Source organism: Castanea sativa, chromosome 6, assembly GCF_040712315.1.
Source record: "Castanea sativa cultivar Marrone di Chiusa Pesio chromosome 6, ASM4071231v1".
Lineage (NCBI taxonomy): Eukaryota > Viridiplantae > Streptophyta > Magnoliopsida > Fagales > Fagaceae > Castanea > Castanea sativa.
The window spans coordinates 36,182,730-36,201,184 of NC_134018.1; positions in this window are offsets into that span (position 1 = coordinate 36,182,730).

The window sequence follows — 18,455 nt, forward strand, 5'->3', positions numbered from 1 at the left end:
TTTATGTTCTTCTCTCGCTCCCATTTTCTCAGAACCCAAACAATTCACAAACTAATTTTCATACTCTTTTCCTTTCTTAGCAATTAAATAAACCAAACCACACACCAAAACAACAAAACAAATTACACTCCACCTTAAGCTTCAGTTCTCAAAGTCCCAATGTCCCACATTGCAAAACAATCTAAAAACCCCATCCCCCCAAATACCCATTTTTCTCTTCTTTTATTTCTCCCATTTTCCCACCACCCAAACACAACACAAACTAATCTTCACCCTCATCAACTAACCATTTTCTTTTCCTCAATAACTTCAACAAACAACACACCAAAACAAAGAAAAATCCAAGAAATTCAACACAAACAAAAGAAGGTATTAGTAGTACGGACCGATCTTCTTGCCAATGAGAGTGAGTTCATCTTGAGCCTCCTCGATAAGCTCCTCAACTTGGCCACAACCGAGCTTCTTCTAGATGAGCTCCCAGTCCGTCTCTTCCTGACACACCTTGAGCCTGTGGCTGGTGAAGCTCTCCATAGCCTTTCTACAACCCCTGTCCTCCATCACCGCCTTGATCTCCTTTAGAGTCTTGGTGTACAAATTGATTAGAACCTCTCGCGCACCACCTCCAGACCCACGATCCCAGTCATCTCTTTCACCTTCGCCAATAATGTAGTTAGCCAAAAGGTTTTGGGAGTATTTTGGTAATTTTTAGGTTTTGGGGGTATTTTGGTCATTTTTTAGGTTTCGGGGGGTATTTTGATCATTTTTTGGGTTTTGAGGTATTTTTGGTCATTTTTAAGTTTCGAGGGGTATTTTGGTAATTTTTGGGTTTTGGGTGTATTTTGGGTTTTGGGTGTATTTTGGTCATTTTTAGGTTTTGGGAGGTATTTTGGTCATTTTCTAGGTTTTAGGGGTATTTTGGTCATTTTTAGGTTTTGGGGAGTATTTTGGTCATTTTTTAGGTTTTGGGGGTATTTTGGTCATTTTTTAGGTTTTGGGGGTATTTTGGTCATTTTTAAGTTTCGAGGGGTATTTTGGTCATTTTTAGGTTTTGGGGGTATTTTGGTCATTTTTTGGATTTCAGGGGTATTTTGGTCATTTTTTGGTTTTGGGGGTATTTTTGTCATTTTTTGGTTTTGGGGGTATTTTTGTCATTTTTTTGGATTTTAGGAGTATTTTGGTCATTTTTTTATTTTAGGAGTATTTTGGTCATTTTTTAGGTTTTGGAATATTTTGGTCATTTTTGGATTTCGAGGGTATTTTGGTCATTTTAGAGATTTTGGAGGTATTTTGGTCATTTTAGTGGTTTTTAAGTATATTTGGTGATTTTAGAGATATTGAAAGTATTTTAGTCATTTTAAAGGTTTTTTGGGGTATTTGGCTCATTTTAGAGATTTTGGGGATAATTTTAGATATCCAAAGGTATATTGGTAATTTTGGAAGTGTAGGGGTATTTGTATCATTTTAGGTATTTAAGATTTGAGAGGTGCTACGTCCACAACATTTTTACAACATTTTTACAACAAATCTTAGGTGGTTAGTTATTATTGGTTCAAATTTGAACTTAACACTAAGATTACTTTTTTGCCCCAACAATAACAACCAATAACAACCTGCCACTTAAGATTTGTTGTAAAAATGTTGTGGACATATCATTTCTCTTAAGATTTTGCTATTTTGGTAATTTTGGAAGTGTAGGGGTATTTGCATCATTTTAGGTATTTAAGGGTATTTTGGTAATTTTGGAGGTCAAGAGGGCATTAAGTAATTTTAGATGTATTTGGGTCATATTGAGTTAAATGGGTGGATTACTAATTAAATGGCTTGGGTTGATAATGAATAATTAATTTCTATATAAACAGGTCATAAATGGATAAATAAATAATTACACGCTCAACCCATTTATGACTTAACCCACCCAGTGATACCTACTGCTACCAAACTCCACATTCCCCAAAACCAACAAAAGCGAAATCCAAGAAAGGTCACATGTATAGACAGTTCTGCCAACTCAGGATGACCAAGTTGCATTAAAAGCAAGAAACTAACAAAAAAAAAATCAAGGAGCTAGGACAGTTCTCGTCACAAAACCAGAATACACGAAATTGTACAAAAGAAACAGCTAGCAAGTGTAACAACATTAAAGTTATTTATAATGCTTGCTAAAGTCATTGCACCAAGGAGCAACTTCTACCTGAATTACTGGCATATAGTTTAAGCTTTATTAGATTGGTTAGCCTATTATATTCAATTTATAAATTCTTAATCCCAAAGTTACTTTGCCAAATTCTTAGTTGCAAAACTCTGAAACCAAAACAGGTTGGAAACAGACTAAACAAAATTTCAGTTAAAATGGATACGCATATGGGTATAATTCTTAATAAAATTTCTCCCATCATCAAAACTGATATATATATATATATATATATATATATATATATATATATATATATATATATATGAAAAAGTTACCTTGACCACTCCTAGCCAATTGCACCTTTATAGGTTTTTAGCTGCTCAAACTCTGCAATATTACTACGACCTCAGCATAAAGTCATAAACTCAATAAAAACACACTATATTAGACATGATTTATCACCCACACAATTAACTATACTTGAATCTCTAATCAACCACTCAAATTAAGTGAAGAAGACAAGAAAACCTATAATTTCATAAGCATGGACATGAGCTGCAAATGTTGCATCAAATTTGTACTGCACAAACATATTCTCATGTGTCAAATCTCTACATTCAAAATAGAGTTCAATATCTTTGGGTTGATAATTGTGGACATTGCAGAGTTTCACTTTGAAAACTCGGCCCTTTGCCATGTTGAAAATGTGAGTTTTGATAGAGTAAGTGTGGGTGGGTGTGTAACGGTGAATTTTGATAGGGTAAGTGTGGAAGAGACCTAGGATTTCTGTCTCTAAAATTCTAGCGCCTCCCTTACTGGTTTTTTTTTTTACCCAAACACACGGTAAGGGAAAGAGAAAGAGATGAGATAAATCCCAATTGAAGAGTCGGAGACAGAGTCTGACAAAGTTTAGCTACAAAATTGATTATAACTTAAGATTATAACCTTAATATCTTTTTATTAAAGGTGAATTTGGACAAATTCACCATTAGATTATATCTTCATCTTATATCCTCTATGCTTGCAAAATTTCTAGAAAATTAAAAATTAATAACTATCTCATTAATAAATTGTTTAAATTACAAGTTTTTATAGTTTCAAGTTATGTATAAAATATAAACTTATAAATCATATAGTAAATAATATCCAATTGAAACAAAATTTGACATGTGTATTAAGAATGCAAAGAACATACATTAATTATCGGATAGATATCCAAAGACATTATTTTTATTATGTACCTAGAATCTAGAGGTCATCACTTTATGCAATGGTGTCAGATTCACCTTGCATGAATTAGGCTTTTTGTAACTTAGGTATTGTAATCCTGTTACTCTTACGTATATTCTTTCCTCTCATTTTTAACTTGTGAATTTCACCCCAAAAAAAAAAAAAAAGAAGTCCTATTAAAGTTGGGCCATATTGAATCTATTCCTCTTTTGTGTGAAGTGAGTTTCCTGCTTCAAGTAGTCTTTAATCACTTCAAGCAAACTAAAAATAGCTTTTCACTCAAATAATGGGTGGGATTCAAAGAAGAATCTTTTATTAGAATCTATTTTACCCCCACCTGGGATTTTATTAATCCCAATATAATGTTCTAGTGAACTTTGGGGACTAAAAATTTAATGTTTTTTTATATGTTAGAGACATGTTAGCCTAATGTAATAGGCACAAGTCCAATCATTCTAGTCTAGGGTATAGTCTACTATATATACACATGTTATGATTCATTGCAATACAAGATTTGTACTACACTAATATATTATTGATGTATCCCTTTAAGGTTTCTTCCGTAGATGTAGGCCATTAGGCTGAATCACGTAACTCTCATTTATTCTTTTATTCTGTACTTTATGCTCCCGCTTTCGTATCTATACTAGTATATTCAACATGATATATGAATGTTAATATTTAACAGGATATCAGAGTCAAATTCCGTTCTTAGAATCTAGCGAAATCGGTCTCTAATTTCTCTATCAAGCTTGCTCCCTCTGCCTTCAGTCCATAGATCTGCTACGGCCTCCTTCAGGCCACGTCTCACTGCTGCCTCCTCGCTATCACCGTTGACATCTCCTTACAACTACCACGGTCTCAAAATTCTTAGGCAACTCATGTCTAATCTTTTCAAATTTGTGCCTTTCATGCCTTTGTTTGACAAAACCAATCATAATGTCGTGTTTTGCGGCGCCTTGCGAGTAAAACACAGGAATCCCGCCTCCAGAATCATCTACACACACCATCACACGCAGCCTACATATTCTGTGCCAATTCACGCACCTCTTGGATTCCTCACTTGCATCTCCTCAGCTGGTCACACGCATCGCTTGAATGGCTTCTTAGTTTCCTAATCTACAAAACCACAGAATTTGGCATCTGACAGAACTCTCACGCTTTGGTGGAAGTATTAGTGCGATAGCCCACATATTCCATGTGCCACCACTCACCATCAGCAGAACTTTCTAGTCAGCCACGTGTTGTACTCTTTCTGATGATGTCATCCATGACTTCATCATTAGCTACACGTTAGCATCACGTCAGCGCTTCTTGCCACATTAGGCCTAGTTTACTTCCAATGTTGACTTTGACTTTATAGGTTGACTTTTGACCAATGGTGAAAATTTTCAATAGGGTTATCGATGCCTCGTGGCGGTCAACAACCCATCGCGGCGACACTCACACCCCTCCCCCATTAAAGGACGACTTGAGTTTAGGTGTTGTGAAAAAAGAAGGTAAAAATCTCTGGTGTGATTGAATTCAGTCAATTTTAGCCTATTATTACCAAAGGCAAGTGAAGTCGCTACCAATTATTGGGTTTTTTTTTTTTTAAAGTGTAATTGGTCACTTAACTCTATTTGATTTTATTACCAATTCTAAGCTAAGAAAAATGGTTGTTTTTCCTAATCTAATGAGGAAAAAAGAAATCTTAATTCTTGAGTTTGGAAGTCTGGTTACGTATGGGGAATGTATTAAGCAACCTACAATGCCTATCCGGAGACAATCCTTTATTTTAGTAAAATCTTAATTTTTAGACATTGACAATTAAAAACAAGTTATTGGAATTAGCTTTTAGGGCTTTAAAAGAATAGGGTTTTGAGGTTTGATTTTGGAAAGGGTGTGGCCTTTATCAATGTTTTGCTTGCACATTTGGAATTGTTGCCAAATTTCCATGAGAAAAATTTGGCAGCATTTTGCCTTATTTTCATGGCGGAAATCCAGCAGCATTTTGCTTTAGGTGCGTCATAGCATACAAAACACTATCCTCACAAAGATTTTAAAGTGAGAATACAGCAAAAAGATACCCCATTTTCACAGTGAAAATCCGACAGAGTTTCACGTTTGGTGCACTATGGTACACCGACAGGGTTTCGTGCCAGTGTATACGGCGCGCATTAGCATGTTCATGCTAGGGCGAGCTGAATCTCAATAAAGCATTAAACAAATTGATGCGTGTCGCATACACAAGGAAACCAATGTCACTAGTTGACATGGATCAAGACAATCACACTATGACGATCATGCGCACAATGTAGCATGAATATGCACCTATAGCAATCGCCATGAGTGCATACCCACACTCCAAGGTCAAGAGCACCCATGATCATGAGAGGGTTGCTCTCCTAACCATGTGAATCCATAATACAAAGTGCATGGACCATCTTTAAACAAGCAAACATATATATATATATATATATATATATATATATATCATGCACAATGCAAGCACACAGAGTAGGAAAATAAACAAGATGTTGCCAACATTTCTGGGGTATGGCCCAACAAGATACAAGAAAGTAAATCAGACAACGTCATACCCAAGGAACGCGGCCCAAGCAAGGTACTGGAAAGATAAAATAGAAATCGCCTACATTCAAAGGGTATGGCCCAACAAGGTACATGGAATGTAAATGACACATTGCCATACCTCAAGAATGCAGCCCAAACAAGATACAAGGAAAGAAAGCCCTAATCTAGATACAAGGTTCTAAAGAAAGGGCTAAGAGAGGAAGAGATAACCACACAAAGAGGCTAAGCCTTTTATCTACTGAACATTGCCTTTTTTGGGCTTGTGTCTGCTTGCACTTTGCTCTTTTTAGCTTATGTTTGGAAGCTGCACCCTCATTCCAAGCGTGTACATTCAACAACCAAGAAAACACAAAATTGGTAGACAAGTAAAAGAGATAACAAAGAAATAAAGGATGCACACAAAGGGGCAAACAAGGTACGAAAGCACACAAAGGGGCAAACAAGGTACGTAATTTATTTGTTTATATTATTTGTTGGTATAGTTTATATTATTTTAATGAGTATACGTAAAAATAGAAATTGGAATGTTGACTAAGTTGTAAAATGGGATGGTAAAATATATAAAGTAGGTTTTGAGGATGTATAATAGATACTTTTTTGCATTCCCAGATGCTAATGCTCTATGGCCCCTGTACAAAATAAAGATGAGCCTAAGACCCAAACAAAAGACATGACGTAGTTATAGCCCAAGACAAATGAGGATGAGCCTAAGGCCCAAATAGAGAACAAGGTGGGCCTAAAGGCCCTTAGACAAAAAAGGGTGGGCCTATGGCAAAACAAGATGGGCCTAAGCTCCTAAAAAACACAAGGATGGGCCTAAGACCCAATCAGAGAACAATGATAGGCCTAATTCCTGTAGACAAAAACAAAGATATGCCTAAGGCCCTATGACAAAACAAGATGGGCCTAACACCCCTAGATAGACAAGGATGGGTCTATGGCACAAACAAAGAACGAGGTGCGCCTAAAACCCCCTAGATGAAGGATGAAAAATAGATTTAATTCCCTAGACAAGGTAAATATAGATTTAAGTCCCAAACAAAACTAGAAAACAAAATAAACACAAGACTCCTTGACAAAACTAGAAATGAAAGACTTGAATCATCCAAAAACTTGGGCCATTACAAATTTAAAATGAGTCAACCTTTAAAAAAAAAATTTTGATAACACCTTTGAAGATTCATTTGAAAGTAAAGATTTTTTTTTTTTCTTAAACAAAAATCCTCCATTTGAATCTTTTGGGAAAAGGTTAGTTGCAAAAACCTCTTCTTCTTTTTTTTTTTTTTTTTTTTTCTTTATAAAAGTTTTTAAAAAATTATTTGAGAAAAGATTTAAAAATCTTCATTCCTTTTTGCAAATTTGTTTCAAAAAAAGTAAATTTGAAAACTTCATCATTTTTTAAAAAACCTCGTTGAGAATTTCTTAGGAAAGAAAAATCCATTAAGAATTTAAAAGATTTTGTAAACTTTTTTTTTTTGAAAAGTTATTTGAGAATTTGTATGAAAAGTACTTTAAAACCTTCACTCTCTTTTTTTGTATAATTTTTTAGTAGTGGTTGTGGACGCCCAAAAAAAAAAAAAAACAGAGAGAAAAAGGCTTGTTGAATGCCTTTCTTTTTGGTTTATCACACATTGGGTCATTGGCGATGTGACTCTTTATGTGCATGTGTTTCTAGGGTGAGGTGTGTGTGTGTGTGTGTGTGAATCTCTTTTTCTTATTTATTTTAGGAGTCGCTGCAAACCATTGGTTTTATATTGGGTGTGAGTGGTCACCTATTTGTCTAATTCTTTTTTAGTTACCTAATTAACTAAACCAATTTTAAAGGTTTTTTAATTAAGGTAAACCAAAAGTCTCGAACCGAAGATTTTGGACTCGAGAGTTTGTTTACATGTGGGGAAGGTGTTAGACACCCCACACTACTTATCCAAAAGATAATACCCCATTTTAATTTTAATTCTAGCATTATACTTTTGATGAAAAAATTAAATACTTGGCATTTTTCTTATTAAAAAATGTTTTGTACAACAACACACACATGTGAGTATTCATTTATAACGTAGCATGCAAAGATTTATTAACAAAAGCATGTGAAGTATTTATTTCTAAGGATTTTACCTTTTAGCAATGGAACATGTATGTTCCCACAATCCATCCCATAGCCACAAACATAACCAAGAATTAAAGGAAAATTTTACAAAAATTCAAAAGACGAAAAACCCTGCGGACACCTGATTTTTCCAGTTGTCACACATTGAGTCATTGGTGACATGACTCACGTGTGATTGTGTATCTACAATGGGGTGTGTGTGTGAGTCCCCTTTTCTTATTTTTATTTTAGGAGTCACAATTAATTATTGGTTTTGTTTTAGGTGTGATTGGTCACCTAGATGTCTAATTTATTTTAAGTTACCTAATTAACTAAACCAGATTTTAAGGGTTCATTAATTGAGGTAAACCAAAAGTCTTTAAACCAAAGATTTAAGACTCGGAAGTTTAGTTACGTGTGGGGAAGGTGTTACGCACCCCACAACGCCTATTTGGAGGTAGTACCTCATTTTAATTAAATCCCAAAGTTAATTTTTTACAAAGAAATGGAATACTTGGCATTTTGATATTTTTTGAAAAGATTGTTGCACACAATGTACATTTATATACATGTAAGTAAATATTTACGTATAGTATTCATGTGAATTATAACTCCATCAAAATAAACAAACAAGGCATGTAAAAGATATATACATAATTAGCATGTAACAAGGGTATCCATATATACTATACAACAACATGTTAATATCAATTTATTATGTAGCTAGCATGTGAATACCATAACTATACAAAGAAAAACAACAAGGAATAAAAAATGATGGTTGGAAGAATAGCACCTTGTTGTCATCCACCATTTTTCTCATTTGTATTCATGCAAAAAAGGACAAAAGAACAGTTATTAGTGCCAAATTTATTAGGAATAATATATGCTTATGGGATGTTCAAGAACTCCAGAAAATGAGCCTTGAACACAAGTCCACAAACTACCACTATTCTAAGAAAAAGGCTTAAAAAGAAAGGGTTATAACATTACGGTTATTATTTTAGAAAAGCACTTTTTGAAAACATTTTACTTGGCAAAAAGGTTTATGAAAACATATTTTTTTGAAAACCTCTTTTTGAAAGCTTTTCTTTTTGCATCAAAAGCAAACTTTTCAAGAAAAACGTTTTTTGAAAACATAAAAAATAATAATAAAAAAAAAATTTAAAACTTTAAAACTTTTTTTTTTTGGTTTTTGAAAGTTTTGGCCCTCCCCTAAAAAAAGTAAAATGAATTATTTTCTTGGAAAAAAAAGTCTTGTGTATACATAGTAGACTAAACCCTAGACTAATAGACTTCTAGTATAAGTAGGAGACTTGGTTTGCACACAAAATAGAATTAGGCTTGGGCTAATATATCTCTAACACCCCCTCTCAAATTCAAGATGGAAGCTTGATGAAATCTTGAGATTTGATAAGGTTGAGAAGATCCCTTGAATGAAGTTTGGTTCTATGACAGTGGTTTGAGGAAGGCAATGGTCTTGCAGTATTGGTGCGACTTCTATTGGTGGTATGATTATACCGGAGAGATTTGATGGTAGCAGTGGGAAGCCAAAGAAGATGAACGCAGCGAAGAAACACCGAGGAAGACAAAAATTGCTCTTAATACACCGTAAAGACAGAAAACCATGGCCATAGGAAGGTAGTTTTGATACCATGTTAGAAGAGACTGAGATTAGCTTAAGAGCACTATGGACAAGATGATAACAGATAAAATGACAATCGATCTCGATGTGTTTAGTCCATTCATGGAAGACATCATTGTGAGCAATATGAATGGCACTCTTGTTGTCACAATAAAGAGGAGTAGCAAAGGATGTAAACACACCTAAGTCTTTGAGAGCCATCGTAGCCAAAGAAGCTTAGATGTGGTATCAGCAAGGGCACGATATTCTACTTCAGTCCTGGAGTGGGCCATATGAGTTTGTTTCTTGCTTCGCCAAGAAATCAAAGAAGAACCAAGAAGAAAGCAATAACCAATGGTGGACCTGCAATCAGTGGGATCTCCTGCCCAATCAGCATCATAAAATGCACGGAGAACAAGAGGAGACTGAGCAGAGTAGAAAAGACCATGGAAAAGAGTACCCTTTAGGTACCGAAGAATGTGCAGAACAGCAGCATAGTGAGTCGATCGTGGAGCAGACAGATACTGGCTCACCTGGTGAACAACATAGGAAATGTCTAGATGAGTAACAGTGAGATAAACTAGGCTGCCAACTAAGCGTCTGTAAAGAGAGAGATTAGACAATGGTTTCCCCCCTAAGGGAGTCAGATGCACATTAAGCTCAACTAGATTGTCAACAGTCTTGCTATCAGTGAGTCCGGCTAGAGACAAGAGTTCGGAGGCATAATTGGCTTGAGTAATGTAAAGTCCATCGAAGAATGAGTGATTTCAAGACCCAAGAAGTAGCTAAGATGTCCAAGATCTTTCATCTCAAACTGCTGACTGAGAAAATCCTTGAGTTCTTGAATGCCACTAAGGTCATCACCAGTTATGATCATATCATTCACATACAGGAGAAGTAAAATAGTGTTTTTGTCAGTGCGACGAAGAAATAAAGCAGAATCATAATGACTGGCCATGTAACCCAAGCGAGAGATGGTAGAGCTGAATTTGGCAAACCAAGCTCGTGGAGCTTGTTTAAGGCAATAAAGTGCATGTCGAAGGTAACAAACATTGTTTAATTCAACAGAGAGACCAAGAGGAGGTTGCATATAAACTTCTTCACTTAAACCCCCATTAAGGAATGTATTTTTGACATCTATCTGGAAAAGGTCCCATTTACTGGCAACAGCAACAGCAACAGCTAAGAGGACACGAACAAATGAGATACGAGCAACTGGAGCAAAGGTCTCTCCATAATCAATCCTATACTCATGTGTAAAACCTTTTGCAACAAGACGAGTTTTGTAGCGCTCAATAGACCCATCAAAGCGAGTCTTAATCTTGTAGATCCACTTACAACCAACCACAGATTTTCTAAGGGGGAGAGTGACCAAGTCCCAAGTATGGTTTTTAGATAATGCATCAAGTTCCTCTTTCATCGCAATTTTCCATAAAGGGTCAGTGGAAGCCTCACGATAGGTGTGAGGCTTGTGCAGTGTAGCAAGGGTAGTGTAACATAGATAGTCAAGTAAATGTGCAAGAATGGATCTTACTCGAGTTGAGCGATGAGGTGGAATGTCTTATGCAAGATCTTCAGGCGAAGCAGGAGCAGGGGACCTAAGCTTAGGGTTGGGTAGCTCGTCTTTGACTTGTTCATCTTCCACCTGTTCATTAAAGGGGGAACTAGGAAAGGGATCAAGGATATCTAGTGGTTGGATAGAGAAGTCTACAGAAGAATCAGGAGCAGCTACAGGAGGATCAGGAGCAACTACAAGAGGGTTAGGAGCAGCTACAAAAGGAATATGTGCCTCATCTGAAAATGGATCTAAGACAGAGGAGGAAGATAGAGAAGCACGGAAGTGAAAGAGCTCGACAAAGAGGCGATGTTCCCAAAAGACAACATTGCGAGAGATACAAAGACGATGAGAAAAAGGATCATAACACCGATACCCCTTTTGAGTTTCACCATAGCCAAGAAAACAACAAAGCCTTGACCTAGGCTCAAGTTTGTTATGCTCATGTGGTTGAAGAAGAACAAAACAAGCAGAACTGAAGAAACGAATGTGGTAATAATCTAGAGGTGACCCAAAAAGGCGCTCATATGGAATTTGATTTTGGATGACAGGATTGGGAATGCAATTAATAGCATAAATAGCATGAAAAGCAGCTTCGCCGCAAAAAGTAGCAGGAACTTTGGCAGAGAGAAGGAAAGCATGAACAGTGTCAAGAATATGACGAAGTTTTTGTTCGGCTCTACCATTTTGTTGAGAGGTACCTGGACAAGTTAGTTGATGAACAATGCCATAGGAATGCAAAACAGCTTGGAAAGCATATTGAGTGTACTCAAGAGCATTATCAGATCGAAAAATTTTGATACGTTTGGAAAATTGAGTTTCAACCATTTTTGCAAAATTAGAATATACTTGCAATAATTCAGAATGATGTTTTATATTAAAAATTCAGCTATAGCGAGAGTAATCATCAACAAAGACAACAAAATATTGAAATCCACCAATACTAGAGACAGAGGAAGGTCCCCAAACATCAGAATGAATAAGGTCAAAGATATCAGTGGATATTGATTCACTAGTATTGAAAGGCAGAGCTGGTTGTTTTCCAAACTGACATGAAACACAATCAAAATTTTCTGTAGACACTAAACCTAACAAACCTCTAGAAGCCAATTGTTGTAACCGAGAAGAAGATGTGTGACCAAGTCAAGCATGCCAAAGTGCAAGGGAAGGAATAGAAGAAACTGCAGTAGCTGTGGCAACAGAAACAGGAGCAACAAGTGGAAGACGAAGGTTGTCCACAGGAAACATACGCCCAACTCTGGTACCGGTCCTAAGCTCCTGTCCCATCCTTGGATCCTACACAATACATCCAGAATAATCAAATATAATGTGATAACCCAACTCAGCTAATTGTCCCACAGAAAAAAAAAATTGTACAAAAGGTCAGGAACATTAAAGTCCCCAAAAACTAAAAGGTTGGAGGTCGAAACGGAACCTAAATTATGACCAGACATTGTGGAACCATTTGCTGTGCTAATATTAAGAGGGTGTGGTGCAGGTTTAAGTTCAGAAAATAAGGACGAGTGAGGTGTCATGTGATTGCGACAAGCAAAATCCATAAGCCAAGAGGAAGGAGACATACTAGATAAAACCGAGAGAGAAGAGGAATAAGATGCATTACCAACTATATGAATAACATTGGCGATGATGTTTTTAAAGTCATCTGTGGAAATGGTGAAAGTGCGACCTAAAGACTTAGATCATGCAGAGATGGGAGCCATTGGTTGGACACTCTCAGTGTTAGCAATAGTGGCAGCAGAAATTGAAATAACTGATTTATTGCATTGATAGCAAGTCTCAATATTATGGCCAAAACATTTGCAAAAATTGTAAAAACGTTTACTGGATTGTTGGCGACGATTGTTGCAAAAGGAAAAAGACATGTCCTTATTTTTCATTTATAAGCAAAATATGCAAAAATAGACTACAAAAACGAAATCTACACAAAAAACTGGGTAAGGAGCACCTGGGTTACAAAAAAGTCAACTATGGCAAAAGTCAATGGTCAACCCTGCTGAAGGTCAATGGTCAAACCTGCTGAAAGTCAACGGTCAAACCACCAAAAGTCAAACGATGACGTCAGCGGATGGCGCAAGCAAGTGACATTAGCAATGACGCAAGCAAGTGATGTCAACGATGACGCAACGCCGATTGACGTGGCAGGATGACGTCAGCAGGAGAGTTGAGGCGCATGAAGGCGCGTGTGAAAGCATGGAGGCACGTGAATGGTAGACATGGTGCGTAGGAGCGCATGGATTAACAACCTAACTGTGCAGTGGCGCGTGGAGCGCGTGAGATGCAAAGCAGAATCTTTGGGCAATGCGTGGGAGCTCGTGCTATCTCCGATGGCTTCGAAGCTTCCACGAGTTTGTAGATCGGTGCAAGGTGAACTCAATGGTGCCTGCAGAAAATTGATCGGAGCAATATGGAACTCCTCAACGGCGGTTGCTACAGGTTCAAAACCAAAGGACGATGTCTAGAAGACATCGGAGGTTCAACGGCGAAAGGTTGCGGCAACTGCTGTGACAGCAAAAGCGATGGAGTAACACCAATAAAGACAAGAGTGCTAAGAAAAGGTCAAAGTAGTGGCTCTGATACCATGTTATATATTAGCATTGATACACCATGTTGAATATGCTATTATGGATGCGGAAGCGAAAGTATAAAGTATAGAACCCAATAACACACGAGGATTATGTGGTTCAGCCTAACGACCTACATCTACGGAGGAAACCTTAAAAGGCTACATCAATAATATATTAGAGTGTAGTATAAATCTTGTATTACAATGAATAATAACATGTGTATATATAGTAGACTAAACCCTAAATTAATAGACTCTAGTACAAGTAGGAGACTTGGTTTGCACACAAAATAGAATTAGGCTCTGGCTTATACTAATGGGCTAATATATCTCTAACAGAACTCTTTTAAAAAATAGTTTTTTAACACGTACGTCTTAGGGTTTTGGGTTTCACATTTTTTGAGAAAGGAATTTGCTTTTTTTTTTTTTTCAAAGACTTACTTGAAAAGATGGGGATGCATAAAAAAAAAAAGGATGGGGAAAACATAAAAAGAATGTATTTTTTCCTATAATAGGGGTGTAGGAGAGATATATTCCCAAGCATCTTACTTTATGGCACATTATCTACAAAATAAATAAAGTGCATAAAAATAAAACTTGGAAAGTAAATAACTTGAAATTAAAAAAATAAGAATGTAAAAACTTGAAATGTAAAGGCTTGAAAGTAAATGACTTGAAATATTGTAAAGTTAATTAAAAAGTTTTTTTTCCTCTTTAAATAAAGTCTAATCCCCTTCAAGCCTTATGAATCCTTCAACACAAAGAAGTGGGAGTTCTTACGTCATCACCACTCTTGTGAGACATACCCATATTGTGCCCTAATGGGAGTTTAGACGCCATTTAAAGAAGAAGATAGTTTTTTTTTTTTTTTTGGTATCTAGATATACTACATACATATAGGGGGTTCACCAAACCGCACCAAAACCACCTACAAAATGGCATAACCATACCGCAAGTAATAGTGCATCGCATCGCATAGTGCAATGCAGTTTACGATTTTATAATAAGAAAACTGCCCTGCCTTGCCCCACACCCTTTCTATATATTAATATGTTTATTTTTTAAAAATATTATTAATAATTTAATAACCCTAGCAAGTGTTGATTAGGAAAACCAATCCAAAATAAAGAAAAACTAGCTCAATAGTTTAAAACTTGGCCCAAAACAAAGGGAAAAAACAATTTTGGGCTAGGCAGGAAAAGCCCAAAATTTGAAAAATATATTGATGTGACCGCAAAAATAAAGTACGGTGTAGTTATGATTTTGAGAAAACCGCACCGTAAAATGCGGTATTAAAAATGGCCCAAAACCATACCACACCGCACTGCAAACACCACTGCATACATAAATATGTAAAACTCTTTTTTGTTTTTTTTTTCTTTATAAAACTGTTTTTTTTTTTTTTAAATTGAGAAAAACATCACTCTTTTTTGACAATTTATTTGAAAAATTCATCATTAAAAAAAAAAAAAAAAAAAAACCTCATTGAGAATTTCTTTACAAATAAAAATCCATTAAGAATTTAAAAGATTTTGTAAACTTCTTTTTTTTTTTCGAAAACTTATTTGAGAATTTTTTTTGAAGAGTAGTTTAAAACCATCACTTTTTTTTTTTTTTGGTAAAAATTATATATATTTTTTAATAGTGGTGGTAGACGTCCCAAAAAAATGAGAAAAAGGCTTGTTGAAGGCCTTTCTTTTTGGTTTATCACACATTGTGTGTGAGTCTTTCTTTTTTCTTTTTTCTTTTTTCTTTTTAAGTTTTACAAGCCGCCTGCCAACCATTAGTTTTGTATTGGGTGTGATTGATCATCTACTTGTCTAATTCTTTTTTAGTTACCTAATTGACTAAATCAAATTTAAGGGTTTGTTAACAAGGTAAACCAAAAGTCTCGAGCCAAAAATTTTGGATTCAGAAGTTCAGTTACGTGTGAAGAATATGTTAGACACCCCATACCGCCTACCTAAAGAATAGTACCCAATTTTAATTTTAATTCTAACAAACATTTTGATGAAAAAATTAGATACTTGACATTTTGTTTTATGAAAAATGTTTTGTACAAACAATACAGTGTATTCATTTATAACGTAGTTTGTGAATATTTATTTCAAATATTTATTTACAAACAAAGCATGTAAAGTATTTATTTCTAAGAATTTTACCGTTTAGCAATGGAACATGCATGTTCCCACATTCCATCCCTCATCCACAAACATAACCAAGAATTAAAGGAAAATTTTGCAAAAATTCGAAACACGAAAAACCCAAACTTACAAAACTTTTCCAATTATGTACAAGAAAATTCCTATAATCCCACCAAGATGTACTTAATGGTTAAAAGAACAAACACCAGTCTTTCAAAGCCCAAGCCCAAGCCCTTGTTCCCACCCCCAAAAAAAAATTATAATGTACAATAGCTCTGCCACAAGCCCACAGCCCCATTGGTGTCTGCCTTTTGATCCACAATTTCTCTTAGGCATAACACCCATTCTCACTGTCACTATAAAGTTTAGTTTCAAATCGATATTTTCGAACTATGTTCCTCCAACTCAATATGTGATATGTGATATGTGATGATAGAAGAAGTCATTTATATATAAATTTAGTCAAATATCTTTTTTAATAAGTCATATGATTTGTTTAAAAAATACATTAAAAAATCTTATAGATTGTAATATAGTAGGTTATAAGAGATTTCTCCAAACTAGTTTAAAGTTAAATTTTTTGTCCATGGTCACTATACATAAAAAAAAAAATTAATAAAAAAAAAATAATAAAAAGATAACTTTTTAATTTTTATTACATCAATATAGAAAGTAGAAGCAAACCCAACCAAAGAAAATAAAAGATATCAAAAAAAAAAAAAAATATTCAAGTCTTGAAACTCACGTAGTAAAATAATCATAAAATTTGAGTCAGCCAGCCACAAAAATTCTTGGATCCTATTGCTTTTCTTTTTTCTCAGTTTGACATAATCTACCACTTTTTTTCTCATAAAGTACCTTACTTCTCTTTGTCAGAAATTTGTGGTGATTAATATAAAAAATTATCACAATTTTTTTATTGTGATTTTTATAGCAATTATTGTGGAAAGTTTTGAAAATAACACATACATGATAACTGATAAGTAGTTTTTTTTTTTTTTTTTTACATTGAAAAAATAAATGAGTAAGAAACATGAGTTAGTGGGATTTTAAAATGGAACATAATTATATATATATATATATATATATATATATATATATATATATATATATATAAGCTATAAAAAATAACAAAATCAATCATTTTTTGTAATTTTAGGAGTTTTTTTTTTATGAGAAAAAGATATGTATATTTTACAAAGACGAAAATGTGTGTTTGTTTTTATTTTTTATATAAATTTTTTTGAGAATCTAATTATAAGTGGATAAAGAAATTTGATAAGTAACAAGAGAGTGATCTTGTTATGTAGACAATGTTTTAATGGGAATTAAAGATATATTTTTACCAAATTGTTTTCTAATTTTGTCTGTGCTTAAAAGTAGAATGTAAAGGTATTTTTGAACACATAAACATCCATCCCAGACAAGGGAATCTTCTAAAATTAAAATTAATAATAATAATAATTGTGGAAGGGAAGGATCCGACTACAACCTAGAGCCCATGGGCCCAACTCGAGGATGAGCAAAAGCCCATTTGTACATCAATCCAAACTTGGCATGTGGACAAAGGTCCGAGGATGGAAAATGGACAAATCCATTGCCCGAGGAGCCAAAGGAATGAATGCACCTCGAGCTTACCTCACTTGACCACCTGCACCAAAAGACAGAGCACTATAGAAAATGTCAGAGACATGCAAGTAAAAAAGAGACGAAATATCTGGAAAATGTAGCAATTACCTCCACATTCAATACACTACACTAATTTAACTAGCCGCATTTATGAGGAAAAGACACCTAAATAGTAGTTCCATAGTTCACAACACTCTCTACCACCTCTAGTAGGGTCCTAATGGGACAAGCATCTCAATTGTTACTCATAGACGTATAGGTGGAGGGCTCAAATACATTAGGAGGAACCATATAAAGGAAGGGAACCCCCTCAAGAAAGAGGTTGGAACGATAGAACTTGACTGAAAAGATAGAGAGTATCAACTCGTACCAAGTTTTGAGCAAATAATATATGAACATTGCCTCCTCGGACAAGCTTGGGGAAGAGTTTTATGCTTGTTTTGTGTTTCTCTCCATCGTATTAAGTGTCTTGACTTCATTAATTTCATACTTGGATTAGACAAAGCATTATAATTGACTTAGTGTGTGTTTAGATGCCAATGAAAAATTAAAATTAATTTACTATTCAGTTTATTTTTACTACTATTCATGAGCACACTGCACTTTTTGATACTATTCATGGACCTCGCTGTACTATTTCAACTAACTTTTACTTTTATCTACAATACTTTCAGTAATAAGTTTTCAATTTTAACAAAATAAATAATATTTAAATAGACCCTTAGTAAGCCCATTCTCTTATAAATTAATTGTGTTGGATTAGAGATGCTTAGCCCCTGTTTGGATTGAACCTAACTCAAAACTCAGTTTCCTTTTCTCATTTCTCATTACTCAAACTCAGATATCATCACTCACATCCTTATCTCTACTTTTTCCTTAACTCAAAAAATTTTTT